Raw genomic sequence first — 24441 nt, forward strand, 5'->3', positions numbered from 1 at the left:
CAAAGGAGGAGAGCCCCTGCCACTCACGTGGGAGACCCAAAAGAAGGTCCTGATTCCTGGCTTCATCCTGGCCCAATTCTGGCTGCAGCGTCCACCAGCCTGGACTTGCCAGGCCCTCGGTCTCCTGTCTCTCCACTCTGCGGTGACTGCCTTCCCCGGTCCTGCTTTCTTGGTGGTGACACGTGCACCTGGGCTGTGCTTCCCAGTGCATTGCAGGAGGGGGCTGTGGGGATCCAGCCATCACCAGGCACCCACGCGGCTGTGCCTGCCAGGGCTCGCTTCTCCCCTCATAACAAGCTATTTCACTGGACACACTTCCGAGTTAACACCAATCCCGTGATCCTCCTGAAACCCTGCTCACAGCCGGCATCTACTGACTGGCCCGAGTGGCGATACTCGCTGCATCCACCCTCCTCCTGCACCAGTTAGCAGGAAGCACGGCTTTCCCTTCCCACTCGTTTGACACTCAAAGTGCCCAACATCTGGCCAGTGTAAGCGTCTTCAGAGCGAGCAGCTGTGGCCTCCTGCCAATCTCTCCCTTGGAGTGTGCCCTCACTTACCAGCACAGGATGCTTCAGGGTCACCTGCCCTAACCAATGAAATTGGCCAGTTTTCTGAGGATAATTTACTCCTTTTCAAGTAAGGTAAGCCTTCCTAACAAAAACCTAGTGCTAGGACTGCTAACAGCTTCTAGCTAACAAATATTAGGTGTACACATCACCACACCTGTAACTGCTCCCATACATACAGTTGGGGGTACAAGAGCACAAGTTCACTACCCATACCAACATCCATCCAACACCCCCCACCCCTGCCTGCGACTGCTTCCTCAAGACATTAAGAAACTGGTTCCAACTGTCCTCAACACACTCACATGATTGCTCAATGCGACAGGCCCTCCGGCCCCACAGCTCTGGCCTGTTCATCATCATGACCTCTGCAGGGCAGATGCTCACCAGATGCCGGGTTCTCTGTTCAGCAGAGATTGGCCAACCCAACAGCCACAAGTCCAGAACTCAAGCCAGCTCTGCTACAGGGCTATACCTGGACCACCACCCCTGCCTCCCAGGTCTGCATCGGGGGGATGCTGGATTCAGGAGCTGGAGCCAGGAACTGACCACCCCTCTTCACAGGATTCTCTCTGTGCATGTGTGTTTTAACTTATCTGAAAGGCAGAGTCGCAGAAACAACTCAGAACCAACTCTCATCCTCTGGTCTCCTCCAAATGGCTACAGTGGCGGACGCTTGGCCGGGTCAAAGCCTGGAGCCTGGAGCTCCACCCGGGTCTCCCGCAAGTGTGACAAGGGTTCAGGTACAGCAGCAGACTCTCAGGCGCAGCAGCAGGAGTTCGGGTCAGAAGTGGGGCAGCTGCGATTCCAGCAAGCATTTCTAGAGGATGCTGAGATTGTAGGTGTCCATTTAACCTATCATAACACAACCCCCCTCTCGCCTACATTAAGTTTCTCTAAACTAATTTTGAAGCTCAACTAAAAAAAATTTAAAAAGTACGAAACTCGCCAAAGAAATTTGTAAAAATAGGAAGTTAGATAATACTGGCACCATCATGTAGCCAAACTGTCTTCTAAGCAGTAACTGAAGGATGTTAGGATAATATGTATCTTTAGGGGCCAAAAATAATTGTGGTAGAGCCAAGCCTCCTGCGGCCATAAAAATAAAGCCGGCTAGTCACAGCACTAAACGCCAGTGCCAAAGCATGGCATGGCAGTTTTAGAAGAAAACCCAAACAATGAAATAATTCTAGGGACAGAGATGTCAGAGGGTTTTTTTTGGCTGTGGAAGAGGTTAATTTTTATTTTTGTTGGAAAGGTAGATTACAGAGAGAAGGAGATACAAAGAGAAAGATCTTCTGTCTACAGGTTCACTCCCCAAGCAACCGGAATGGCTGGAACTGAGCAGATCTGAAGCCATGAGCCAGGAGCTTCTTCTGGGTCTCCGACACAATGCAGGGTCCCAAGGCTTTGGGCCGTCCTCCACTGCCTTACCAGGCCACAGGCAGGGAGCTGGATGGGAAGTGGAGCAGCCAGGACACCAACTGGCACCCATATGGGATCGCAACACGTGCAAGGTGAGAATTTAGCCACTGAACCATCACACCAGGCCCAACACTCAGTCTTTTATTTCTATGTCATTTTTAACTAAATGGAACTTGGGTTTTTTGAGGAAATTATTGATTTTCCAAAGGACACACAAAACACAAGGATATTTTCAGCAGAGCTGAGACAGTGCAAATCTATCTAAGGAGTAACCAAGTTAATGGGGGTGGGGAGTACTGAGAAAAAACACACAGCAGAATGCATTACAAGCGACTGAGGGAAGAAACAGCACAGCAAGAACAGGCCTGGTTTTAGGGAGCAAGGCAAAGGTGCCCCAGAGACTCTGGCTGTGACGAGTCAAATCAAGAATGCCTTTAATCGCTCCTTTTCTGAAAGACTGACATGTTTCTACCAAGAGTACCCACAACCCTGGCTCCCCAGAGCCTGTAACATCCAAGCCAAGACCCCAAGACCTGCACCTTCGCCTCTCACGTTGCACCTCCACGCTCCAGGCACACCGCATGTGCGTCAGGCGTCCAGGTCTCTGTCCGTCATGTCTGCAGCCAGTCCATGTAACCACAGACTCTTCCAGAAGCCCTGCTCAGGAGTTACAAACACTCCTGCCTCAGCTGCACAGCCACTGGCACAAACTCTGAATCCAGACACAGCCTGAGTCTGAACTGGATTTTGCAGCTTACTACTGTTGAGATTTTCATAAAAAATTATTCACTTCTGAAGTTCCAGTTTCCTCAACTGTGGATCAGAAATGCCCCCACCCCCACCTCTCTTATCAAGACCACGACACCCCTGCACCACGCTGAGCCCACCGCCACTGAGCAGCCCACAGAAGCAACACCCCTGCACCACGCTGAGCCCACCGCCACTGAGCAGCCCACAGAAGCAACACCCCTGCACCACGCTGAGCCCACCGCCACTGAGCAGCCCACAGAAGCAACACCCCTGCACCACGCTGAGCCCACCGCCACTGAGCAGCCCACAGAAGCAACACCCCTGCACCACGCTGAGCCCACCACCACTGAGCAGCCCACAGAAGCAACACACTGTGTCTCTCAGGAGGTCCTCTTCAGGGCTCGGCCCTCACGGACCTCCAGAAGCCCACTTTCACCTTACTGTCTGAGAAGTTTCTACAAAGGCCCTCGCGCCAGCCCTCAGGAGATCTGCATTTCGTCATCAGTCTTCAGGGAGCACTGACTAGAGAATCAAGCTCTGCTGTCAGTTCTTCAATGGCCAGGCTGCTGCGCAGAAAGCAGACTAGGGGAGGGGCGAGGGCAGAAGGGTCAGTGGTAGCCTGGTAAAGGGTCTTGGCCGTGGGAGTGAACTCATGTTGACGGAGGTGGTGACAACGTTGTCAGACAAAGGACACGTGTCAAAGTCAGGGCCAAAGGAAGCTGCTAACACAGCCATGAGAACGAGCAGTGGCAGCAATGCCAGCCACGCCAACCGAGGACTACACTCCACGTTCTGTACACACGGCTCTGTGAGGCAGGCGTGGCCCCGGACCTGGCGTCAGGAGGGGGGGCACAGGGGCCTCTGTGCAGCGCCACCCTTTAACTCCCTGTGATGTGCAGCGGCCAGGAGACAGCAGCAGACAGCGCACCGCTGGATCTCAGCGGGAGTGAAGAAGATAAGCATGGGAAGGTCATCAGGACAGACAGGACGCAATGCGATCAGGTCACCAGAGCTGCTTTTCCAGGCTGCAAGTTGTGAAATGAACTTAATGGGTCATGAAAAGCACTTAAAAAAAAAAAAAGAAAGAAAAGAAATGAGACACAGCAGAATGGAAAACAACAGAGTCGATGTCCCACAGTAAGATGAGGGCAAGTGTTTTGTGGAGTTCCTGTTGGGATTCCATCTGAGTGTACCAACCTGTGTACCATGCCTGCTGGCATGTGGTATGGCTAAAAAAATAAGTTAATGCTATTGGCCCAAGGATTAAACATAGGATTGACCCTTGGACACTGAAGGGAAGAAGTTAGTGAAGAAGAAGGGCAGCCAGCAGACAGGACACCCTGGGCACCTGATACCTCACGGCTGTCACACAGGCCATGTGAGATGGCCAGGGGACACAGTGCTGTGGGGCACAGGGATTGTGTAAACTGGGCCCAGGATTGAAGGGAACAGACCACACTAACTTTATTTTTACTTTAGACCCAGAGCTTGAGGGGACAGCAGGATCTCCACTGCACAACTTCCACAAGCCAAGAGTTACTGTACTTTTTAAAGCACCTAGTAGGGGCTGCCCTTTCCTACACCCGCGGAAACACAAACACAGCATTTGGCTCTGTGTCTGCTCACACACTGCATGAAATATACTCCAGCCACAGCCTCACTCACACTCACTCTGGCAACCCACACCCTGCACTCAATACTGCATGCTCACTTTTTATTTTTTTAAGATTTGCTTTATTTTTTATTTGCAAGGCAGCGTTACAAGTAGAAGGAGCAATAGAGAGAGAGATTTCCATCCACTGGTTCACCCTCTAAATGGCCACAGTGGCTGGAGCTGAGCTGATTCAAAGCCAGGAGCTTCCTATGGGTCTCCCATGTGGGTGTAGGGGCCCAAGGACTTGGTCATCCCCCACTGCTTTCCCAGGTCATAAGCAGTGGATTAGCCACCATTCCTATCTTTAAAAATCATTCATTTAAACAATGACTGATTTGGGGCCTGGAGCGAAAGCCTAACGGCAGGGGTCCTTGCCTTGCATGTTCCGGGATCCAATGTGGGCACCGGTTCGTGTCCCAGCTGCTCCACTTACAATCCAGCTCCCTGCTTGCAGCCTAGAAAAGCAGTGGAGGACGGCCCAAAGCCTTGAGGCCCTGTATCCACCTGGGAGACCCGAAGAGGCTCCAGGCTCCCGGCTTCAGATTAGCTCAGCATCAGCCGTTCTGGTCACTTGCGGAGTGAGCCAGTGGGTGGAAGATCTTTACCTCTGTGTCTCCTCTCTATAAGTCTGTCTTTTCAATAAAAAAAAAAATATATATATACATATTTATATTTATATATATATATATATTTTTTTTTTAAAGATTTATTTATTTATTGGAAAGTCAGATATACAGAGAGGAAGATCTTTCATCCGATGATGATTCACTCCCCAAGTGAGCGCAACAGCCGATCCTTTGCCAATCTGAAGCCAGGAGCCAGGAACTTCTTCCGGGTCTCCCACGTGGGTGCAGGATCCCAAAGCTTTGGGCCGTCCTTGATTGCTTTCCCAGGCTGCAAGCAGGGAGCTGGATGGGAAGTGGAGCTGCCGGGATTAGAACTGGCACCCATATGGGATCCCGGCGCGTTCAAGGCGAGGACTTTAGCCACTAGGCCACGCCACCGGGCCCATAAATAAATATTTTTTAAAAATTATTGATTTGAAAGTCAGAGCTGTGAGGCAGGAGTGGGATCTTCTACATGCTAATCCACCTGAATGGCCACAAAGGCCACAGTAGCATCAGTCAGTCAGGAGCTTCTCTTAGATCTTCTGGTGGCAGCAGCCCGAGCCCTTGGGCCATTTTCCACTGTTTTCCTAGGTGCATTAGTAGATAAGACTGAAAGTGGAGCAGCCAAGAATCAAACTTGTATCCACAAGTAATGTGGGCCAGCACTGCAGGTGATGGCTTTAGCCACTACAGCACAGCACCAGCTCAGTCATTCAAGGGCCATCTGGCCTCATCGCTGCTCAGTGTGACAGGCCTTCCTGAACGGGGACAGCACCACACAGCTGCGCACTGCCATCTCCTGCCTTCTCCTTAGCTGCTGGTTCCTATGGATGCCCCATCGCCCAGCAAGGTGCCCCTTCCTGACAGCCACAGGACCTCGTAACAGCAAGCAAACGCCTGTGGCCTGGCCTCAGATCCACGTGCGTGTCAGTGTTCCAAGGAGACAAGTCTGATGAAGTCACCCCAACCTGAACTCTCCACTGGCTCCAGGGAACTCCACAGCAGGCAGACCACCTACTGTTACCTCTTCCAGCCTGCCACACAGACCTCCCATGCCTGGCCTCCCACTCATCCTAAAACTGGGGCAATGGCATCCAAAACTAGCATCAAACAACAAAGATGAAATAAAAACAGCTACAGATGTCTTCAGTAGGATTACAGGACTCGCCTTCTAGAAACGGCTGTAGCTCATGTCCATTTTAAAACAAACAAAAGTTGAAGAGGAATGTCATAACTGCAGCTACTTTTTCACTGAGTACTTAAACTATGTGCCAAGGAGTGGATGGAACTGCACTGGACTGCTGCTTGGGGTGCAGCAGATGGGGCTCAAGAGCCTGGGTCCCCACGACCGTGACACCAGACGGCACTCCAGGCTCTTGGCTCTGCTGCTACAGCAGGAATAGGGGGCTCTGCCCCAACTCTGCCTTTCAGATAAATAAATTTTATTTGGGTTTACCAAAGGGTAAGAGGGGACAGCACTATGGCTTAACATAGTATGCCTCCACCTGTGGCCCCAGCATCCCATGAGCACTGGTGAAAGTTCCAGCTGCTCCAGTTCCCACCCAGCTCCCTGTCAATAGCCTGGAAAAACAGCAGAGGATGGGGTTCTTGGGCCCTGCACCCACATGGGAGACCCAGAGGAAGCTCCTGGCTTCAGACTGGTTCAGCTCCAGCCACTGCAGCTACTTGAGAAGTCATTCAGCACATGGAAGATCTCGCTCCCTCCCCGCCCCCCGCCTGTCATCTCCCTGTAACTCTGCCTTACAAATTATTTTAAAAAGTAATAACAATAATAACAGATAAGGGTTTGGTGCAATAGCCTAGGGGCTAAACCCCTGCCTTTGCATGCCCTGTGATCCCATATGGGCACCAGTTCTAATCCCAGCTGCTCCACTTCCCATCCAGCTCCCAGCTTGTGGCCTGGAAAGCAGTCGAGGACGGCCCAAGCCTTGGGACTCTGCACACACGTAAGAGACCTGGAAAAGGATCCTGGCTCCTGGCTCCGGATTGGCTCACTTGGGGAGTGAATCATCAGACGGAAGATCTTCCTTTCTGTCTCTCCTCCTTTCTGTATGTTTGACTTTGCAATAAAAATAAATAAATCCTTTAAAAAAAAAACAAAGATAAAGCAGGCAGAACCAGGAATTGAACCCAGGCACGCAGGACATGGCCATCCTAGACAGCACCTTAACTTCTGTGCTGTATACCCACCCTCAAAATAATGTATAAAGCTCTAACATAATCTTTTGATTCATGTACATTATTTATAAATCCAACACTCAGTAGTTTTTATTTAGTATGTTACATTCAGCCACTTTATCTATGAGCCAAAAGTTATGTTTTGGTGAGAGGTAGTTTTATTTTTTCAAGATTTATTTGTTGGGGCTGGCACCATGGCTCCACAGGTTAATCCTGCACCCTGTGGTGTCGGCATTTCATATGGGCACTAGTTTGGGCCCTGGCTGCTCCACATCTGATCTGGCTCCCTGCTTATGGCCTAGGAAAACAGCAGAGGATGGCCAAGTCCTTAGGCCTCTGAACCCACGTGGGAGACCTGGAGGGGGCTCCTGGCTTCAGATCAGTTCAGCTCTGACCATGGAGGCATTTGGGGAATGAATGAACCAGCAGATGGAAGACCTTTATGTAAATCTGCCTTCAAATAAGAATAAGTAACTTTTTGAAAAAAAAAAATGATTTATTTATCTGTTCGAACAGTTGTGTTGCACACAGGCAGAAGCAGAGAGAAGGCTTCTGTCTACTGGCTGCAGGGAGCAGGGCGTGGCCACGCTGCCCCACCTGGCAGTTCCCTGCTGCTTTCTCCCAGGTTAGCAGGGAGCAGTTTACCTGGTGAATCGTCTGGGCGAGGCACTGCAAGTTGTGGCTTAACCTACTATACCACACTGCTGGCCTCGAGAGGCAAGGTTTTTAAGTGGAAAAGGAGGGAGAGAAATATTTTCTAGTTTGTAATATCCCTCACAAATTAAAACTTCTGGCCTTCCTGGGTGGGTATTGTAGCGGATTAAGCTTCAACTTAGAGCAGTGGCATCCCAGGTAGGTGTTGGTTTGAATCCTGGCTGCCCCTCTTCTGATCTAGCTCCCTGCTAACGTGCTTGGAAAAGTAGTGAGGGTAACCCAAGTGCCCGGCTCCCTGCCGCCCTGTAGGAGACCTGGAAGCAGCTCCAGCCCAGCATGTCTGTCGCAGCCACGTGGGGAGCGGGCCACTGGTGCACGATACCTCTCGCTCTCCTCCTATCTGTACTTGTGCCTTTCAAACAAATCGATTTTAAAACATTTTGGCATTCACCTTTTTAAAATAAAATATTTATTCAGTTTTTAATTGGAAAGTCAGATTTACAGAGAGAAGGAGAGACAGAAAGAAAGATCTTTGATCTGCTGGCTCACTCCCAAAGTGATCACAATGGCTGGAGCTGAGCCCACATGCGATCCCGGAGCATTCAAGGTCAGGACTTAAGCCTCGAGGCCACCTCGCCGGCCCCTGGTTCTGCTTCTGCCTCTGCTTCCTGCTAATGTGCACAATGGGAGGCACAGCAACTGTGACCCTGCCACCCGCTCAGACCCAGACTGACCTCCAGGCTTTCCTCGTGAGCCTGGCCCAGACTTGCCTGCTGCGGCAATCCAGGCAGTGGACCAGGAGATGGAAGTTCTCTCTGTCTCACCACCTTTCAGAGAAAACAAAAATATGTAAAAATAAAACTTGGATTAAAAAAAAAGGGATTTTGAAAACTAGAATTCACATACTCTGACCCTTGAAAGAAAGCATTTTAGGTTCATAAAATGAAATGTAAAATTCAGAGTTACTTTATAGGGACCTAAATATGGAGGCATGCAGACTGAGTTAATCAGAAAAGCTACAAATTCAAAAAGCTTTTTTATTTTTTTAACATTAACTGACTACACAAGAATTTATGAGAATCTGACCCAAATGACACACTGTTATACCACAGCACAGGCTAACAGTCAGAGAGACAGATGGGGTGGGACAGATCCCAGTGCGTTCTTGGCCTTCACAGGCAGAGCACGAGACATGCGGTCAAGCAAAGCATCTAGACTTGATTTTACTGGAGGCACCAACAGCATAGGTCAAAACTGTCAAATGAAGCAGAAGGCAGGACTGAGCTGTACGGGTCAAGTTCACTGTAGATAAAAGCCAGTGAACCTTCTTACAGCGTATAGGGGTCCCTCCGTGTAGCTGAGGATGCAGGCATGGGAGAACACTGGCCGGATGATTAATTCCTGGCGAAAGAACACCAGCGCTAGGAAGAGTGAGGAGGGCCGACCAACCCACAGCTTCCACCGCTGCCCAAACTCACAATTCCACAGACTGGAAAGCACTGTGCCCACCCCGGCCTTCACAGATAATATACACTACTGAACTTCCCACCTGGGAAACAAAGCTCAAGAACACCAACGTCCCTATCTACAAACAGCTCCAAAGATTATTTCAAACTGAAACTAAAAACTACGGAGAAACGGTCACCTCTAAGAACCCACGGGGCGGGTGGTGGCGGTCGCCGATGGAGTGCCCAGTACAAGGTGGTGGGGCGCTGCCTGCCGACCCCCAAGTGCCGCACGCAGCCCCCTCTACCATATCTTCACGCCCAAACATGTGGTGGCCAAGTCGCGCTTCTGGCACTTCGTGTCGCAGCTCAAGAAGATGAAGAAGTCGTCGGGGGAGATTGTGTACTGCGGGCAGGTGTTCGAGAAGTCCCCTCTGAGCATCAAGAACTTCGGCATCTGGCTGCGCTACACGCACAACATGTACCGCTAGTACCGCGCCCTGACCACCGCGGGCGCCGTCACGCAGCGCTACCATGACCTGGGCGCCTGGCACCGCGCCCTGGCCCACTCGATCCAGATCATGACGGTGGAGATTGCCGCCAGCAAGTGCCGCCCGCTGGCCATGAAGCAGTTCCATGACTCCAGGATCAAGTTCCCGCTGCCCCACCTGGTGCTGCGGCGCCAGCACAAGCCCCGCTGCACCACCTTCTAGGGGCCACGCCCCTGGCACCCTTATAAAGATCGGAATGATGGAAAAAAAAAAAAAAACCCAGGAGAAGGACCACGAATAAGCAAAGTAGGGTGGCCGTTCAGCCCAGGGTCGGCATGGGTGCGGCAGCCCTGTAGCCCAGCAATGAGATGCCCAGGGCTGGTACCGGCGTGTCTGGGGTCGAGTCCCGGCTCAGCCTCCTGCCAGTATAGACGGAGAGGCAGCTGAGTCTGGGCACCCCATGAGGGAGATGTGGCCTCATCTCCAGGCTCTGCTGAGCCCCCAGCTGCTGCCAGCATTCGGGCAGCGAGCCAGCAGGTAGGTGTTCTCTCTCTGCTTCTGAAGTAAGTTTTTTAAAAGTTGTAAAACGAATTTGCAAATTAATTTGAGAAAAGATTTTACAGAGACAAATCAATGGATCATTTCAGTAAGTACAGGACCAGGGACTGGTTTTAATTCGCTACACCCCTTTTTAGGTTCTCATCTCATTAAAAACATAAGCCGTGACAGCACCTTTCCCAAGAGACCTGAAGAGCACTAGGCACGGGCCATCCTCCCCTTGCAGCGGCCGATCAGGGAGGAGCAGGGCAGGCTGGGCAGCCAGCAGGGCCACCTTGCTCTCTCACCTACAGCCAAACTAAAAGAAGAAAGAGGGCAAGAAAAATAGGAATTTTTAAAATATGAAAATAGAATTTTATTTTAGTAAGCAAGATGAGCAAAAATGCAATTTTATTTTGGCAAGTTACAATTGCTCTCCTTGTTAAGTTTGTTTTCTATTGATTCTCCTGTGTGATGCACTGGAAAAAGCACTGTATTTAGCAATGGGAAACCCAAGTTTAAAGGCTTTCTAATTTTGCTACTTGTTCTGTGACTTGGGAAAGTCTTTCACCCTGCAACTCATCTTCATTTCGACACACAGGCCTTGAGGACAGTGAGCAAGGCGGCAGCTGCCGGGTTCTGCACAGTAACCAGACTCACACAGAGGGGAGGGAGTTAACTTACCCTGCTTCCTCACAGAAATGGCCTCAATACATTTGCAAGCTGCTAAGTACCATGCAAATTAAAATCCTCAGAACTAACGTTACCCGCCTACCATCCCCCCCCCGCCCAAGTTTTATTAATCTGAAAGATGGAACAACAGAGAGAGATACAGCAATATTTTATCCCCTGGTTTACCGCTCAAGCTGCCAGTGTCCAGGTGGGGGCCAGAGCGAAGGGAGGGTCTGAGGACTGGGACCATCTGCTGCCCTCCCAGGCAGCACGGAGCTGAGCGGGAGCTGACAGATGAACTCTGAAGTGCACCACAGGGGCCGCCAGCGCTGCAGGAGACAGCTTACCTCACAGCACAACGCCTGCCTGGGTAATCCTTGCTTTCCCAGGTCTCAGTAGAGACCTGGATGGGAAGTGAAGCCACCAGAAGTTCAGATGGCTAATGTTGCAGGCAAAAGATATGCAGATTGCAGAAAAAACTGAACCTCAGTAGGACAGCACTTCACAACCACTAGATGGCTATATCAGAGTGGTAGCGAGTCCCAACTACTCCACTTCCCATCTAGTTTCCTGCCAATACCTGGAAAGGCAGCAGAAAATGGCCAAATATTTGGGTCTCTGTCATCCACATGGGAGACCTAGAGGAGCTCCAGTCTCCTGGCTTCAGCCTGCGCTTCATAAACATCTGGGGAGTGAACCAACAGATTGACGCTCTACCTAATTTACTTTTTAAAATTTAAAATAATTTAAGATTTATTTTTATTGGAAAGGTGGATATACAAAGAAGAGGGAGACAGAGAGGAAGATCTTCCGTTCAATGGTTCACTCCCCAAGCAACCGCAACGGCTGAAGCTGAGCCAATCCAAAGACAGGAGCTCTTTCGGGTCTCCCACGTGGGTGCAGGGTCCCAAGGCTTTGGGCCATCCTTGACTGCTTTCCAGGCCACAAGCAGGGAGCTGCATAGGAAGCAGGGCCGCCAGGATTAGAACTGGTGCCCATATGGGATCCCAGCATGTGCAAGGTGAGTACTTTAACCACTACACTATCGCGCCGGGCCCTATTTAAATTATTTAAAGAAAAGTAGTATTACAGTCTAGGAGCAAGCCAGCAGGGGCCTCACAGGTCCTAGGCAGGCCACACTCACAGAATACGAATATGCCAGTCCAGGAGCAAGCGGGCCAGCGGCCTGATACTAGGGTCCAAGGCCGGCCATGCCCACAGCACACCACCACAGCAGACCTGGTGCCTGAGGTCAGGGTCCTGGAGGGCGGCCCATTAATAGCCTTTGGCAGGCCAAATGGCTGACAGGTCCTGGTCACTTTGCATCTGCTATGCCTCACTGCGCTGCTCTGGGGCCTGAAGCTAGAACGGAAGGCGTGAATGGGAGGCGTGCCTCTGGCATCTCCAAGAAACAGGCTCCATGTCTGGTTGGTCTCAGGGGTCTCCGGGACCAGAAACCGGGGTGTGTCTTGGCATCTGAACACGCTGTGTGCTGTGTCACCCACTGTGCCAACTCCTGTGCAGGACAGAGGATCATGCCCAATATATAATGCAGGAAACTCAGCCACTGGTACCAGCTTAACTTCCATGGCTTCTAAGATGGACCCATTAGATGAGACAGGCAGACTTCCAAACTCAGGACATGCAAGGCCTTACACCCCTCTTCCACACCCTCAGCACCCTCAAGAATGGGATCAGAGCACTCCCCTGCCAGACAACGTGACAATACCTGTCGACACGTTAGTCCAGATCTGGGGGCAAGGCCGGGGGAGCTAAGCCACAGCATCCATAGGTGTACACAAAAGTCAGATAGGACACAGGCTGTGCCCAGCTTGGCCACAACAGAGACTGGCACATGCAAAAACTGGGGCTTGGGTGGGCCTGGTGGAGATTATTAGGGGCAACCCTGACTAGGCCATGGCACCCGCTGGTATGTGTGAGGGTCAGGTCTGCGGCAAGCTAACTGAGCTGGACCACAGCACTCACCAGTTCTTGTGAGACATAGGACTGGGCAAAACTGACCAAGTGGCTGCATCCACTGATACGGGCGCTGGTTGGTGCAGGTGCACATGAGAGTCAAATCCGAGGACACACCAGACAAGCTTTCTTGGGGGGCTCCCTGACTAAACAGTTGGATTCAGACCCTGACCAAGGGAAAAATCACAGGAGGTGTGGGCTAACCTTGAAGCGCACATACAGAAACGGGGCCTCCTTACTTGGTGATGCCTGTGCTGTGCACAGATGCACACAGGGGACATGATGGCCATCCCAGTTAGGGCAGCAGGGGACACTGAGTGCCTCAGAGGATGGCTATCAGATGAGGTTGGACAATTCCCCTGGGTCTGTGGGAACACTAAGGTGAACTTCGTCAATCAGCAGAGCTTGGAAAGATTTTCTCAACCCTAGAGCAACAAAAGCGACCACACTGCAAGGTTATGAGAGCCCCTCAAGTGACAGCCCGAGAGCACCCTCACCCACATGGGGCCTCGAGGGCGTCAGCAAAGTTCCGCCCCCACTAAGGTAGTTTGTCAGCCAGGAGCAGCCCCCTCCCCCTCCTCAACTGTGGACACAGGAGGGAAAAAAAAAGACATTTGTCCTGCCTGCCTTCCGCCACGCCTGATCCTCCTCAGCTTGATCAGAGCCTACGCGGACTCGCATCAGTCAACTATGTAAGCAATACTAAAAAACCAAAAATTAAACTGGGGTCAGAAATCTCTTACGGTGGGAAAGAAAGGGACAGGCAGGTAGCAAGCTTGCAGTTATGAACTGGAAGCCACACCTCTTCCACACTAGAGAAGAGTCTGCCTGCTTGTCAGTCGGATGGTCCTTCCTGGGTGTGCTCGCCCTCAGCTGGGACCGCAGCATCACCTACGGTCAGGGTCGAGGGTCCCCCCCCACATCTCTCTCCCACCTTTTCCCTCTCTGCCCACCCTATCCCTGAAGGTGTGTCTGTAATTTCATCACTTCTGAATAAACTCCAAGAAAACAAAGCATTACAGGATATATATTGTGATAAAGGGCTAATAAGCGGAAGCAGGTCAACAAAGCAGCAAGTTCCATAACCGTTTATAGAAGAACTAAGTATTCATATACAGACGGAAAAAGAAAATATATTAGTTTTCTATTACCAAATGATTTCTTTAAAAAAAAAAAAAAAGATTTTTTCTTTTTACTGGAAAGGCAGATTTACAGAAGAGATACAGGGAGAAAGATCTTCCATCCACTGGTTCATTCCCTTAACAGCCAGAGCCAAGCCGTTCTGAAGCCAGGAGCCAGGAGCTTCTTCCACATCTCCCACAAGAGTGCAGGGTCTCAAGACTTTGGGCCTGTTCAACTGCTTTCCCAGGCCACAGGCAGGAAGCTGGATGAGAAATATAGCAGCCGGGACATGAACCAGTGCCCAAATGAGGTCCCAGTGGATGCAAGGTGAAGATTAAGCCACTAGGCTATCACTCCAGGCCCCAAATGGTTTCAATAACTTAAACTAGGGAGAAAACATTACTCCCCATCGCTTACTAAAATGCCAGTGAAATCAGGTGCAGCTTCTCTATGACCAACCATGTGACTTCACTCTGGCAGATACTTATCAGCTGTACTGCACTCCAAAGCTCACTACGGAGACTTCAGCAAACAGAGGTGGGCTAGCATCCAACGTTAGCAACACTGAGGCAGACATTGGATACAGCACTCACAATGCCCCTGCCATGTCCAAATCCCATAGCAGAGTAGCTGAGTTCTAATTCCAGCTGCCTTTGAGGAAGCACCCTGGGGACAGCAGGTGATGGCTCCAGCGGCGGGGGCCCCTGGGACCCAAGTGGGAGATTCGTGAGTTCTAGGCTCCTGGCTTCAGCATGGCCCAGCTTTGGCTGTTGTAGGCATTTGAGAAGTGGACCAGCAGATGGAAGATCTCTCTCTTTCAAATAAAAGAAGTTGAAAAAAAACTGTAAAACAAACATTAAGAATATGGGGACAGGCCTTTGGCTTGCATGCCATTGAGGGCCTGGCTTCAAGCTCTGGCTCCAGCTCCCTGAAAATGCAGCTCCTGGGAGGCTCAAGTACCCATGCCTCCACCCAAAAGGGCACCTAGATTGTAGTTCCTGATCTCACTGAGGCCACTGAGAGCTTCTGGGGAATGAACCAGCAGCCGGGGTGTACACTTGTTCTAACTGGGGTTGGTGCTATGGCACAGCAGGTAAAGCTGCTGCCTGCAGTGTACAATGCCAGAATATCCTATATGGGCACTGGTTCAAGTTCTGACTGCTTCACTCCCAATCCAGCTAAGGCTCCTGGAAAGAAGCAGACAATGGGCCCTGCACGTATGCAGGAAACCAGAAACAGCTCCTGGCTCTGAGCAGACCAAGGTCTGCCTGTTGCAGCCATTTGGAGAAAGAGTCCGAGGATGGAAGAAGTCTCTCACTCTCTCTTGGGGAATAAACACTGAGGTTGACACTGCAGCACAGTAGCTTAAGATGCAGCCTGCAATGCCAGCATCCCATATGGGTGTTGGTTCAAGTCCTGGCTGCTCCACTTCTAATCCAGTTACCTGCTAATGCACCGGGAAAAGCAGTCCTTGAGCCCCAGCATCCATGTATAAGACCTCCTGGTTCCTGGCTTTGGACAAAGCCCAGCTCCAGCCATTGCAGCCATCTGAGAAACAAACCAGCAGGTGGAAGAACCCATCTCCCCAAAAAGAAAACATAATTCTTGGTCTACTGGATAGAGGTGATCCTAAAGGGGCCTGTATTGGTCGTGGCACAGTGGTCATTTGCTTCTGATCCAGCTCCCTGCTAATGTGCCCGGGAGGCCAGTACTTGGCCCCCTGCTGCCTGTATGGAGTCTATGGTTCTTGGCTCTGGGCTCTGGCCTGGCCCAGCCCTAGTCCATCTGTGACTGCTGGAGGAGTGACCAGTGGATGGAAGATCCTTCTATCTCCCCCCTGTTACTTTGCCCGATACTAGATTTTCTACCATGGCCTGTACCTACAATGTCACAATACATTTTAATGCAGAATCTTGGACTTGACTACTGCTGAAGGACTACACTACCATAACAATATGGAGGGAAATGGTCAGGGGAACAGGAAGGGAAGAATGCAGACAGAGGAAGAGGAGGAGGGGGGAATCTCTATACCTACAAAACTGTATCATGGAAAATAACAATAAAAAATACAAAAGGGGGGGATGGGTTCTACACATTATCCAACCTGCCATCTGAGAAGTCACCTCTGGGGCAGACCTCTGCAAGGGCCAGACTGAAGTCCCAGCTCCCCTTGGAATCCCATCACCCCATGGTGGACATGCTCCTAGCTTCACCAGGCTTGGCCTTGCCCAAGCCTAGCCCAAGACCAAGTGGGCATTTGAGGAGCAAACTGGAGAATGACTATTCCTGTGTCTCTTATCTTCCAAATCAAAATATATAGTTTTGTGAAAAGTCAATTCTAAGTCTTTAATGACATTTCCAACACTTATGTCTTAAACAAGCAGCTGATACGCTCACAGAAACCATTATTCAGAATGGAAACACCACAGTGAACCAAAGAGAAAAAGGCAACTGCAGAGTCCATGGTGCATTCCTCCTAGTGCTGACAACCAGCCACTTTGCTTAGTGATTAATTCAGGCAACATTTGCTGATGCGTTCAACGCACGCTGCGCGTTCCCCACACACCAAGCCCCGCCTAGATGCAGGAAGGCGCTGAAGAGGCACTCTGCCGTGCTTCCTCACTGGCCAGTCCTGAGACGACTCCTGCTCGGCCCACCGGCTCTCCAGGCAGAATCCAACACTCCGCTCCCATGAGGCCACACCTACTCTGCCAGCTCCCCTTCAGCGCGTTCGAATCACCACCACACCCAGGGTTGGCTGAGGGTACGGAACCTAGACCCAGAGCGTCCAGCTCCAAACTGGCAGCTCTCCTGCTTAGAAGTTAGACGGCCACTCGGCTTTCTCGTCTGAGAAAACGGAGGTCATACTACCACCCTACTGAGTCAGGGATGGCCGACACTCTGGGCACCACAGGATGCTGGTTCCAGTTCAGGCTGACCTTCCAATGCAGCTCCCTGCTAGTGCCCAAGCACTGGCGCTCCTGCCACCCGCCTGGGTGGACCTGGATGGAGTTCCAGGTTCCTGGCTTTGTCCTAGCCCAGACCCGGCTAGTGCAGCCATTTGGGTAATGGACCAGGGAACAGAAAAAAAAAAATCTCCTTGTCGGGCCCGGCGCGGTGGCACAGTGGTTAAGGTCCTTGCCTTGCATGCCCGGGATCCCATACGGGCACCAGTTCTAATCCCAGCAGCCCCATTTCCTTTCCAGCTCCCTGCCCGTGGCCTAGAAAAGCAGTTGAGGACGGCCCAAAGCTTTGGGACCCTGCACCCACGTGGGAGACCCAGAAGAGGCTCCTGGCTTCAGATCAGCATAGCACTGGCCATTGCGCTCACTTGGGGAGTGAATTATCGGACGGAAGATCTTCCTCTCTGTCTCTCCTCTCTGTATATCCGCCTTCCCAATAAAGAAATTAAAAATGAACCTTAAAAAAAATCTCCTTGTCACTCTCCCTTTCAAATAAGTAAATCTCTTTTCACAGTGTTCCTCCACGAGAAAGAGGGACATTCTACTCCCGGTACATTTAAGCTCATACCCACCAGGGGGGGCAACAGCAGCAATCAATTCAACGCAATGTCTCCTCTCAGCTGTTTCTGTTCACTAATGTGTGAGTTCATTTAAAGTTTATCCCTATCACACCTGTTGAGTCTGCGGGGTCCAGCTGAAGATCTTGAGGATGTGTCCGCCACACCTTTGCCACCACATACAAGTCCTGGACACAAACCAAGTCTATTCCACTGTTCTAAAACTCTACAGAGAGGTTCCCAACACTCCTCAAGGCAAGGAGTTCTCCAGTGTCTTCACTCAATAAGCACTGCATCAGAATTTGTCTCTGCTGTGGTTTGCCAGAGCCGAGGAACAGCTGACCACAGTTAAAGACCGGCATCACCTCACTACTAGAGCATTTTACCTGGTTAAACTGACTCGGGCCTGGTTAAATTGACTACGCCACAATTCCTCTGGATTCCCCCCATTCTTCAGGGATTTCAGTGACTCTCAGGAACATTTTGCGTGTTTTCAAATTAAACCCAAACTCAACATCACTTCAATACCTGCTATGTGACCGAGACACAAGGCATGGCAGCCGTCTAGAAATACACAACCCTGTGGAGGACAACTGTGACAACTGTGACACGCAACAGATGCACAGCGTATCTGCAGGACACAGATACAAGTAGGAAGAGCAGACATTCCACAGCAAAGGCTCAGAGTGTGAACCCAACCTTGACTCTTCAACGCCATGACAGGTGGACACTGGGGCTACAAAGCAAAGCTACAAAGACCCTCAAGCTAGAAGCAGTATCTGAAAACATTTTTTATGAGATTTTGGCAAAAAATTTAGATACCCAAAGATGAAGATGGGAAGATGATGAGAGCTGCGCTGCCTGCAGGTGGGAGGAGGGTGACACTTCCGCTCCTGGCCCCGAGGGTCCTCGGCAGGGGAAGCATCCCAGCCTTACCTGCTACTGTGAGACACGCTCACACCGCGCGTGTGACGTAACCACTGAAACGCCAGGACTCTAGAGGAACTTACCAGTCACTGGCGAGGATCGGTAACAGCGGGGGTGGAAGTGGACTGAGACCGAGACAACTTGGAAAGGTCCCACGTTTCTCTGAAATCCTAGGAGACGGAAAACTCCTGCAAACTGCTTCTGATTTCCAGCTGGCAATTCAAGTCCTCAGGTGGCGTCACAGCTTCCCTGGTGTCTTCAGGCTCAACCCCAACTTCTCCCTCAGCAGAGGCCCCGTGGGCACACTAAGAAAACTGGGTTTTGCCTGTCGGCAGCCACGTGCATCCTGCTCCCGCAGCCCTGGGTCACACTCGGTTCTTCTGCGACACATCCTCTCCTGCTCCTTCCACACTGTCTGCCCTGCTGGCCCCTTCCCATTAGGATTTACACGTGTTCCTCAAGTTCCCTCAGTTATTTTTGTTTTTAAAAAGTCCACGGGCCCAGCACGATAGCGTAATGGTTAAGGTCCTTGCCTTGAATGTGCTGGGATCCCATATGGACGCCGGTTCTAACCCAGCAGCTCCACTTCCCATCCAGCTCCCTGCTTGCAGCCTGGGAGGGCAGTCAAGAACGGCCCAAAGCATTGGGACCCTGCACCCACATGGGAGACCCAGAAGCAGCTCCTGGCTCTTGGCTTCGGACTGGCTCAGTTCCAGTCGTTGGGGCCGCTTGGAGAATGGACCATCGAACCAAAGATCTTCCTCTCTGTTACTCCTCCTCTCTGTATATCTGCCTTTCCAAGAAAAATAAATACATCTAAAAAAGAACGAAAGAATGAAAGAAAAAAGAGACACAGAACTTTTCTTGACTTTGGATTCACCCTGTGGTCAAACTGATAGCCTGACCCCACGCTTACTGCTAGCACTTCAACTCACTTCCTCACCAACAGGTGCCAACCCTCCACCAGTGCCACCTCTCAGCAGTCCTGGCCACAACCTAGGCTGCGAAATGTAATCCTCGCTCCATTAATGGATTTTCCTCCTGAGCCTTCAAGTGTTCACATTCCTCAATTTTATTCAAGGCTCCTTGAACACCTGTCATTATAAACAAAAACGTAACTGTAGCAGAGTTCTGAGGGCTCTGGAGCTCCCTGAGAGGCCAGCTGTCCAGCTCCTCACCTTCCTCAGACCCTGAGAGCACTGTGACTCAGGGACACCACGCGTGCCTTCGCCTGCAGCTCAGCCCGGTGTCAGACAAGGGATGGCTCACAAACCCCTCCAGTGCAACACTAAGTACCTGAGGCCACGGTTGGAAGGCCCCCTCCCTACTTCCCTGTTACTCTTTCAAATAAAGAAATCCCACAAGGAAAGTAAGTTTGGGATCAGTGTCATGGCATAGATTGAGCCTCTTTCTGGGACTGGCACTGCATATGGGCACTGGTTCGAGGCCTGGCTGCTCCACTTCTGATCCAGCTCCCTGTTGACGGCCTGGAAAGGCAGGGGAGAATGGCTCCAATCCTTGGGTCCCTTCACCCTTGATTTAAGACCATGTGGGGAGTGAACTAGAAGAAGGAAGGTCTCTCTGTGTCCTTTCTCTGTAGCTCTGACTTTCAAATAACAAAAATAAATAAATTCTATATATTTTAAAAAAAAAGCCTGAATTTCTCACTTCACACCCCACCCAATCTTCCTCAGCGGTTTCTGTAAATGGCAGTTCTATCCCCTAGGGGCCCAACAGCACATCCTGCCTCTCTGTGGCCCACCCCTTGTCAATCCCACCTCCCCATCAACACAGCGGGAGGTTCCGTGTGTCAGTCTCTACAGACACTAGGCATACAGCAGTGAGTAAGCTTAATCTGAGGAGGGGGAAAGGAGAAGGGGGCAAGATACATTCACATTGTGATGGAAGTATAAACAAAGCAAGGCAGGTGACAGGATGGGGACGCTGAAAAGAGTAGACAGAGAAGGCTACACTGAAACTGAACCTGAGAAACAAACAAATCCCAGAGACTGAGAAAGGAGCTGGTTCAGGGAAAGGGCCGTGCTGTGGTGCAGTGGGGTAAGCTATGGCATGACAGCAGGTGCGCAGGCTACTCCACTGCTGACACAGCACCATGAGGATGCTCCTGGGAAGCAAAAGGGAGACCAGATGGATGTTGCCAGCCCCCAACCTCTGCCTGGCCCAGTCCTGACTGATTACGGACATGTGGAGAGTGAACCATCAGACAAACAACGTTCTCCTGTGACTCTTTCAAAAACTATTTTTTTTAAAAGATAGAGAAACAGAGCTCTCCCCCACTGCTGGTCTGCCAACAGCTGCAGCTGAGCCAAGCTGAGGCAAGGAAACTGAAACTGCATCCAGGTCTCCCACATGAGTGCAGGTGCCCAAGCACTTGGGTCATCTCTCATTGCTTTCCCAAGCAGATTACCAGGGAATTACATGGGAAACAGAAAAGTCAAGACATAACCTGACTCCTGTGAGATGCTAGTGTTATAGGTGGCAGCTTAACCCCCTATGCCACAACACAGACACGCTAAATCCAGAAGGGAAAGGGGGTCATCGATGCCGGAACTTAGAAAGCAGGAAGAGACCAGATGAGAGAGGCCCAGAGGAGGCAGGACCTTACTGACCAGGAAGACAATGGACACAAACCCAACGGAATATTCTAGAAGAACAAATGACAGAATACAACCTCAATTTTGTTTAAAATTTCTTTGTATTTATTGGAAAGGCAGATCTACAGATAGGAGAGGCAAACATCTTCCATCTGCTAGTTCACTCCCTAAGTGGTTACAATGACTGGAGCTGAGCCAATCTGAAGCCAGGAGCCAGGAGCCTCTTCCAGGTCTCCCTTGCAGAGTCCCAAGGCTCTGGGCCGTCCTCTACTGCTTTCCCAGGAAAGCAGGAAGCTGGATGGGAAGTGGAGTAGCTGGGACATGAACCAGCACCCACATGGGATGCCACATTAGGAGGTGGAGGATTAGCCAGCTGAATCAATACACCAGTTCCATATCCTCAACTTCTTAAAAATCATTTGAGCTGGTAAGTGGGGAAAAAAATTGGTTTGGAAGGAGGGGAAAATCAGGGAGTAGGCCAACCACAGAACACTAACCACATAGTACTCTAAATAAGTGTGCCTACGCAGGAGGAACAGCTTCCAGAGGCATCTGAGAAACAGAACTTACTATGGATTTCAAAGTGGAGTGAGAATGAGAATGGAGAACAAGTCCTGGATTGACACACACACCCACCACAACATTCTGATCAATGCAGCTCTCACATGATCCAACAGTCACCCAGTAACTCCACGGTCAGATGTCTGCACAATAACCAAATGACCTAACAACACACTTCTCAGAATACTTCCCTGCCCTGGAGCAACATACAACACGCTAAAGTAGCCACAGTATGAGATAACACGGGGGCAGGCATGCAGGGCAGCAGGTCAAGTCACCTGTGAGGCTAGTCCCAGCCACTCCTCCTGGTACTGCACCTGGGCAAGCAAGAGACAGTCCCTGCTACCTCAGGGCAGGTCCAGAGGCACGTCCCAGGCTGCTCACTGTGGCCATCTGCAGAGCAAAACAGCAATGGATGAAAGATTTCCCTCTCTCACTCTGTCACTATGCCTTTCAAATAAAATCATGGGGGGTGGGGAAGCCTGTGAAGACCTAGGAACAACTCCATCATTCGGGAAAGTTCTCGCAATCAGTCCCTCCCCCCTCCACCCAAGCAGCAACTTTACTCTTATTTCTCACGCCACAGATCAGCTGTGCCCACCCTGGAAGGCCTTCTAAATGGGCTCATCCATTATGCTCTATTTTGTGTCCAGCTTTTCACTCTGCACAGTATTGGTGAAATTAACCCTTAGTTACCGCAGAGTATGAGGCCCAGTCTGTTTTCCCATTCTCTCGCAGACTAAAATGCAGCCTCTTTCCAGTTTTCAATTACAACTACAGCTGCTATGAGCATTCTTTACATGGGCTCACCTGCAGATATGTTAATTTCTCCTGGATAAACACCTAGATGTGCGACTGCTGCGTCCCCCGCCTGACGGATGCTCACCTGCACCATTCCTATGCCTGTCAGCAGGTGCCACGGGCCAGCCACCTGGCACCCAGGGACCGCTCGCATTACTTCACCAGTGCCACAACCAAGTTTACAATTCTTCAGCTCCTCATTCTATTCCCTTTACTACCCATCTCACGCTCTTATTCGCTTAACCAACACTCTAACATAGGGAAAAGGCTGGATTGGCCAGTGTTCTGGAAAGAAACATAGTACCCAGAAAAGTTTCTGAGGTCGGAAAGAGCTTGGCATCTTCAGCTTGCTAAGTCAAGGTGTGTGTGGCTGGAGGACAGTAAAAGCAGCAGGAGGCAGCCAGGGCCCAGCTGCACAGGACCTTGGGAGCCACGAAAAGCGCTCCAGGAAACCACTGAGAGAAACAAGAAAGAGACAGGTGACTCGGTGATTCCACAGGGCAGGTAGGCACGCAGAAAGAGACATCAACAGGTTAGCTTTCCAAGTAGGAAAAGACAGGTCAGAGGAAGTGGTAGTAAGGATGAAATAACTGCCAATACGGAAGACATGCTAGCAGCAAGCTGGACTGAAGCCAGGAGCCCAGAGCTCCACCAGGGCTCTGACATCGGTGGCAAGGAGCCCAGGGTGCAAGTAAGCAGGGCGTTTCTGTATAGCTCTAAGATAGGCTTTCACACACCACACAAAAACATGCCTGGGGTGCCTGTCACAGCAGCGGCTAAATCCTCACCTTGCATGTACTGGGATCCCATAAGAGTGCCAGTTCATGTCCTGGCTGCTCCACTTCCCATCCAGCTCCCTGCTTGTGACTCGGGAAATCAGTGGAGCAACCCAAAGCCTTGGGACCCTGCACCTGCATGGGAGACCCAGAAGCAGCTCCTGACTCCTGGCTTCAGATCGGCTCAGCTTCGGCCGTTGCAGCCACTTAGGGAGCGAACCAGCAAAAGGAAGATCTTAGTCTCTGTATCTCCTTTTCTCTCTGTATATCTGCCTTTCCAATAGAAAAAAAAGAAGAAGAAGAAAAGAAAAAGGAATACAACTTGAGAAACTGGCAGACAGTAGAGCTGCTTACAGAAAAAACCAGTGGAAGCCGGAGTCTGCGGGCGAGCGAAATGCTCTGCAGGTTAAGCCTTCCGCACTGGAGTCACGGAGATCAAATCTCACTTTCACTTCTTGTAATTCAGCTTTCTGCTAAGGCGCCTGCCAGGAAGCAGTGGATGACGATCTAAGGCTGGTGTTCTCGCCACCCACGGGTAAGACCTAGCAGGAACTCCAGGCTCCCGGATTTGGCCTAGCCTAGTCCTGGCTGTCGCAGTCATCTGAGCAGAGAATCAGCAGATGGCCTGTCTCTTCCCCACCTGCCACTCCTTAATTAAATAAATGGATAGGTAAATCATAAAAAAAGGAAAATAAGCTGAAGGCTAGATTTGTGGCCTAGCAAATACAGCTGATACCTGCAATGCCGGCATCCCATATGGGCACCGGTTCATGTTACATCTGCTCCACTTTTCATCCAGCTCCCTAGCAGCCCACAAGAGCAGTGGAAAATGGCCCTTATGTTGGGATCCCTGCTTCCAATGTGGGAAGGCTGGAAGAAGCCCTAGCTTGAGGCCAGCCCAGGCCTAAACGTTCCAACTATTTAGGGAGTGAAACAACTGATGGAAGTGCTCTCCCTTTCTGTTACTGATTTGCAAATAAATCTTTCTTTAAAAAAAGAGAGGAAGTTGAAGGCCAAGTAGGTAACTACAGATGGAAAGTTTAAGAAAAGAGGACATCTGTTACTGGCTAAGTAATACTTTTAACATTTCTTTAGCATTTTTATTGGAAAGGCAGATTACAGAAAGATTCTCCATCTA

At 50.7% G+C, this 24441-nt stretch overlaps 1 protein-coding gene and 1 pseudogene across 1 annotated transcript in view; one reads left to right on the plus strand and one right to left on the minus strand.

The window, feature by feature from the left end:
- TCF20 (transcription factor 20) overlaps positions 1-24441 on the minus strand; it is an 82246-nt gene that overhangs the window by 50195 nt on the left and 7610 nt on the right. The gene's annotated exons all lie outside the window — the stretch shown is intronic.
- On the plus strand, positions 9052-10017 carry LOC121161718 (annotated as a pseudogene).

The sequence above is a fragment of the Ochotona curzoniae genome, unplaced genomic scaffold (genome assembly GCF_017591425.1).
Source record: "Ochotona curzoniae isolate NIBS_2020 unplaced genomic scaffold, NIBS_Ocur_1.0 contig_1014, whole genome shotgun sequence".
NCBI classification, from domain to species: Eukaryota; Metazoa; Chordata; class Mammalia; order Lagomorpha; family Ochotonidae; genus Ochotona; species Ochotona curzoniae.